This window comes from Prunus persica, chromosome G7 (assembly GCF_000346465.2).
Source record: "Prunus persica cultivar Lovell chromosome G7, Prunus_persica_NCBIv2, whole genome shotgun sequence".
Classification (NCBI taxonomy): domain Eukaryota; kingdom Viridiplantae; phylum Streptophyta; class Magnoliopsida; order Rosales; family Rosaceae; genus Prunus; species Prunus persica.
Window position 1 is genome coordinate 5181918 of NC_034015.1, and position 6865 is coordinate 5188782.

The following is a 6865-nucleotide window of genomic DNA, read 5'->3' on the forward strand; positions in this document are numbered from 1 at the left end:
TGACGTCGCCCATTGCTTTGATGTAACAGTACGACCCATTGAATGTCTTGGCTTCCCCTTGGGAATTTGAAGATGTCCCATGTGACATATGAGTTCCATGTCTTGGATTGACTTTGAACTGAGAGGATTACTCCTTGTGACATCAATTTCATGTCTTGACTTGACTTTTGAGCTGAGGGGATTGCCCCCTGTCATATATCAGCTTAATGTCTCGATTTCACTTCCATGTGTTCACTTGAGTTGCAACTTGGGGACTGCCTCCTGTGACATATTAGCTTCATGTCTTGGCTTAACTTTGAACTAATAGGATTACTTCTTGTGACATCAGTTTTATGTCTTGAATTGACTTCCATGTCTTGACTCGAGTTGCAACTTGGGGACTGCCCCCTATGACATATTAGCTTCATGTGTTGGCTTGACTTTGAACTGATAGGATTACTCCTTGCTACATCAGTTTCATGTCTTGACTTGAGTTGCAACTCGGGGACTACCCCTTGTGACATATTAGCTGCATGTGCTGGCTTGACTTTGAACTAATAGGATTACTCCTTGTGACATCAGTTTCACGTCTTGCATTGACTTTGAACTAATAGGATTACTCCTTGCTACATCAGTTTCATGTCTTGACTTGAGTTATAACTCGAGGACTGCCCCTTGTGGCATACCAGTTTCCTGTCTTGATTTGACTTTGAGCTAAAGGGATTACCCCTTGTGGCATATCAGCTTCATGTCTTCACTTGACTTGTAAGTGGAGGGTATTGCCCCCTATGGTGCTCGACCTCTCATCACTTGATTGGCAAAGCTTTACTCTGCTCTATTTGTATTTATGAATTTGTTGGACTTGTTCAACCTTGATGATTTAGCCACTTAGTGAGCATACTTGGATAGTGAGTGTTCTTCGGCAGAAATCACCATCATAGGTTTTGTGATGCTTGAGCTGACAGCGGTTGGTCCTTTATGGCCTTAGCAACCATTAATGTTGAAGCTAGAAAGACCAAGTTGATAAATATTCAACCAATCATGACTGAGTGCTTGTAAAGGCTTTGCTAACCTTGGAACCTTAATGGCCTTGAAGAAGTTAGCCTTAATGGCATTTGTTGCAGCAGCTTCAAAATCTTTGATTGGGACAACTTTACAGTTAACTTTCTTCCTTTGAGCTCTAACAACCCTTTTTCTTGCATTTTGGGGTTGCCTTCTTAGATGGAATTCTTGTGGCTTGGGCATTAATGACATTTGCAGTCACCTTGCTAACCATAACTCTGAAGGGGTTCTTGGAAGTAGAGCATTTCTTGTGGTGCCATTGTTTTTGGTTTTCATAACCTGAGGCAAACACAAAGTAAATATGATTAGTCTATTTATGAATGGAGATGAAAAGGTAAATGGGTCCCACTGGGCGTGCCAAAAATTATGTTGAAGGAAAAGTGTGAACCTCCCAACATAATTTCACCACCACTAAATAAATAATGGGGTTTTATTATTTTTAGGTTTGACCCATTCGAGACGCAAGTCTTTTAATTACAATCCCTTGCTTCAAGGGAACACCCTTTGATTCCATCATAAAGAAACAGAATGTGTGTGTTTGATTTTGCAGCTGCTCCCAAGTCCAACCTCAGGATGCTTGCGTATCCCTCGCGGGAATCAAGTCACTCATAGTTCAAAGATTCACAATGAATGGATGACTTGCAAAATGTGGAATTTGAATGAATTTGATTGAGGAGTGTTTAAGTGAATTTAGCTGAATAAACGAAGGATTCAATATGGAATTGTGTTTGAGATGGTTGCATCTAGACTGAAACTCTAGATTGCGTACGTACCCTTTCAAAGGGATCAAACCAACGTAGTTCAGAAATGATTTGTGTGGAGATTTTATTGATGACAATTTGGTTGCGGTTGCATCTATTGAGATATTAGACTGCCTACGTATCCTTCATGGGATCAAACCGACATAGTTCCAAAATTTGAAAATTAATGGGTAAGTGTGGCCAAATAATTTAGAATTGGTGTCTTTGAGGCGATTTAAAGATTTTCATAGGTAGATTACCTATGAAAAAAATTTGAAATTAATGGGTAAGTGTGGTCCACTAATTGAGAATTTGTATTCGAGAGATTTGAATTTAATCTCATTGAAATTTTCATGGGTAGATGACCCATGAGAAAATTTGGAATGGTTTTGTACCATTTTTTTCATTGTCAATATCAAAGAAAACTAATGGGCAATTTTGATAAACCCCCTAATTTAATTTGACCATTGACACATGCATTTGTATCCATGCATGATTTGGAGGATTTGAGATTAATGGGCTTTTGTGATCAACGAAACCCGCTAATCCATATTGATTCTCCTTTAAAATCTTTTGGGAGTTGAGCTTCATGCTCAGCGCATGACCAATCATTTATTGGACTGAAGTCACCGTCACAGCATGGTTGAGTCTCTTGGCACTCCTTTCTGAATAGCTTCTTTGCCATAATGGTTGATTCCCACATTTCTCAGTGTGGTTTTGAAGTGGTTTTGTACCACTTGACATCTGGTGTGGTTTTGTACTTAATAGGACTTTTTTTATTTGAGCCCATTAACCCACACTGAGATGAGCCCATTGTGTCTTGATATCCACTTTGACCTTAGACCATTGGGTCTTGAGATACCTACTCCGTCCAATATATTTTAATGGGAAGGACTTGGACTTTACGTCTTGGATTCTCAGATTTATTGCGTGGTCTTCGTACCTTCCTGTCGTTGAGTTGATTTCAAATCCGAGAACTCATTTACAACTGGACTTAGGGTAGAGATAGTTACATGCCAATGGTGCTGGGAATCGCCTTGAATGCGTTTTAAATATATGGGCCGTGAAATTATGAAGCTTCACTTTTGATTCAAAGAAGAAACCATATTGTTTCTTCCCTTTTGGAGCTTCACGTGGTGGGCTCACCAAAGGGAGCTTTCTCCCTTTTTATCACAAACAAATCTTGCAGCTGCAATTCTTGTTGTGGGGGCCATAAAGGTAAGGAAAACTTGGGATTGCATGCCCAGTTGCCTTATTATTGTTTTTTGTTTTTTGTAGGGACCAAGATAAAGCAATTTGTCTTTGTTTGTGAATCGATTGCTTTTAAATCGGTGCTTTGCAAGTGGCGTAAGACCAACAAGGATAAATTCAACAATGGATCACCACAAACCCATCTTCATCTCGGAAAATCTAAAGTCAGAGGCAAACCCCGGCTCATGATTTCCTTGCAAAGACACCACATTTGATTTTGCTTTGTGATGATTGAAATCATCGTGACAATCCCCACAGATTGAACTTGTGTTTGGGATGCTTGAACGCATAGTAGAGAGACCCAACGGTGTTGCTTGCCGTTTGGAATGGTGAAATCGTGAAGGAAAAGTGATTGTGGCCCTGCCTTGCTCCAGCTGGTCCCTCATAGCTTGGTGCCATTAACAAGTGTCTTTTAATTTGATTAAGACACCCAAGGATAAAAGTCTAGCAAACAAAACGAATGTTTTTGATATTCTTTCTTGTTTGCTTTGCCATCAAAAGAAGAAACAATTTGTTTCATCCCCTTTGGGATTTCACGTGGTAACCCACATGTCTATCTTCCTGTTTTTTTTCAGTTCCATGCTTGTCTGGATTTTATAGAGATAAGCTTTTTTTTGTTGACTTGCTGGCAGCAAGTGTTTCATGTGGAAGGCAATTCAATTGCCGTAGGGGTCTTTTTGATTTGCTGAGGTGAATGCTTGATTTCAAGGACCTGTTAGCTTGCCATAGAAGAATACGTCCTCTTGCTATGTTTCTTTGCCTCTTTTTTTTTTTTTTTTTGGACTTTCATGTGGTGGCTTCCACCACATCCCTCTTCTATTTTTTTTTTCCTTCTGTTTTTCTCCTTCACAAGGAAGGCTTTGTTCTAGACTCCGTGATGGAATCACCACATCATTGTCCGTTCTTGCTTTACTTTTTGCTTGCAGCCAAGTCAAGACTTAGAGTTGTGACTTTCCCTTGTGACAGGTTTGAGATGGTTTCCACCATCATATGAGATCAATCCCTCCATATAATTTTGGGTGCTTTACACATCGCAATAACTTGTTTTGGATGCTTTAAACATCCCCAAGAGAGAGGCCTTGCAGTGGATTTGTGAAGGTTTGCTCTGTATTTTTTTGGTACAGTAGGGGCAAGGTCCAGTAGAAGCCATGGGAGCATACTTTGCTCCGATGTTGTTGCTTGCTTTTCTCTGCGTTGCATGACTCCTCTCCTCCTTCGGTTGTTCCCCCTTTTTTTTTCCAGGCCACTTGGTGGGTTCTCCCCCACATCATCGGCTATTCTTCCTTTGATGCTTCTTTGTGGCTTTGGATGTTCAAGGCATCTGTGAGAGAAATCTCGCTGTCTTGCTGCTTTTAAGAACAAATAACCAAGAAATTCATATAGAATTCATAGAAATCTGTCAGCAATTCATTTGCTCCTGTATGCTCTCCTCCCTCGGTAGACATGAACAACATTGAACAAGTCTTTGCCATTATGCCACTGTAGTAAGAGAAGCCCAGAAAATTCCGGGAGTTTCTCAACGTTTGTTAATGGCACCACAAACCAATTTTGGTTTTGTGACGATTAGCCCATCACGATAAGCAATCCTTACAGAGTGCTTGTGAATTGGATGTTGAGCACATCCTGGAAGCATCTGAGAGGAGCTGCACCTCGGGGCAGATCAGGACTTGATCTCATAAATGATTGAAATCATCTTTAGCCCTCAGGATATTTTTATGTGGGATTGAATTGCTTTATCCCTTGGCTTTGAAACTTGAAAAGCCTATTGGATAATTGGCTTTACTTTTTTTTTTTTTTTTGAAACACTTATCATCTATATTAGTTAAGGTTACTAGACGTGGGCTTAGGCAAATGCAATCCAATTTTTTTGTGAATTTTTTTTTGGTTCAACAGAACCTTCCTAGTAAAACACGACATGTTCGAATTCTGATCGCTTTTATGCGAGAAATGGAGACCACCCTCTAAGCCTACGTATTCCTTAATGACCGTTAGCACATACAAGTACCGTGAGGGAAAGGTGAAAATAACCTTATTGAGGAAGTGCAATAGAGAATTTGAGATCCGGTGTGAAAAATCAGTCGAATGAGCAGAGCTTAGAGCCTTTAATTTATATTAGTAAAGGGCGCTCTGTCTTTGTGCGATTGGGCAGAGAGGATTTCACTAAATACAATGAGTCAAAGGAAGAGAAGAGAAATGAAAAGAAAGACTTGGCCAAATTGGATAGAAACCATTAGGATTTCTTGGAAAGGATGAGCTTCCAGCGGCTATAAATAGGGCACCTCCTACCCAATAACAGACAACCACATCTAGAGAGCAAGCTTCATCTCTCATCCCAAAAACCTCTGCAATTTCAAGCCCTAATTCCTCCATCTATTCCAATTTCTCTTCTGGCAAGCCATTCTAAAGTCTGACAAAGCTTTTCTCAGGCTGCCGGAAACTACTCAACACGCCCATTACTTCCCCCATCTCTCCCTCTCTCTTCTCAGCCAAACCCTCTTACAATCATTTTTTCCCTTACCTTGACCTCCCTCTTTCTCCCAGGAACTCAAAGCTCTTTCTCCCTTCAAATGCTAAACTCATGACAGTTTTGCTTCCATGCCACAAGCCTCTCATGTCAAGCTAAGAATTTATCTGTAAGCAACTATTAGTTTTGTTGGTGAATCTAACCAAGTTGCTTCCTAAGGCTCAACTACCCTTTCGACGCATTCTTGGGGTCTGATTCTTGAACTCAGACCTAGGGGCAATTTTTCACACACTTGGCCCTTTACAGCAGTCCAAGCCCACAATAGCCGCCGGAACGAAAAAGCCCCTATAGCCTTAATGTAGGTTTGGTCCTGCTTATTCTTAAGCCATCTCCAATCATGAGGGCTAAATGTGTATCTGTTCTTAGTATACAGTTGTTCGACCAAGATTTCCTCAGTCACCTACCTGACATGTCTGCACAGTTGGTTGGCTAGTTTACCCTTTCCCAGTTACCTTTCGATGTTTGCAGCTCGTTGTGTTTAATGCGGCGCTGTCTGACGAGGATTTCCCTACCCACTTACCTGATTTGTCTGCACAGGTGGTTGGCCAGTTTTCTTGTTCCTAGTCGCCTTCAAATCTTTACATGCACTTGTGTTTTGTATACCAGTTTTCGGCTAGGATTTGCCTATCCACCTGCCCAATTTGCCTGCATAGGTGGTTGTCCAGTTTTCCCGTTCCTAGTTGCCTTTAGATGTTTACATGTACCGGTACTTAGTACACAGTTGTCTGACCAAGATTTCCTCCGCCACTTGCCCGACATGTCTTCACAGTTGGTCGGCCCATTTCCCCCTTCCCAGTTACCTTTTAATGTTTGTAGGTAGTTTTGTTTAGTGTAGAGCAGTCTAATGAGCATTTCCTTACCCACCTGCCCGATTTGTCTGCACAGGTGGTTAGCCAGTTTCCTTATTCTTAGTTGCCTTCAAATCTTTGCATATACCTGTGTTTAGTATATAGGTGTTTGCCCAGGATTTGCCTATCTACTTGCCCGATTTGTCTGCATCCCAGTTGCCTTTAGATGTTTGCATGTACCTGTGCTTAGTACACAGTTGTTCGATAGAGATTCTATGTTGTACACTCACATGTTTTCATGAGTTAATCCAGAACCCCAACAATGCTTGTACCACATTCGTGATTAGGATATGTCTTTATAGCATCATCAGAGATCCACGACCTTCCCACAAGACAACCATAGTGCCTTAGGTCTAAGGACTAAATTACGTTATTGCAACTTGGAGTTTCTTGTTTGACATTTAAGTAAAAGTTTCATATAAGAAACTCTCGTTTGATCGCATTTAGCGTACTTATTCTCT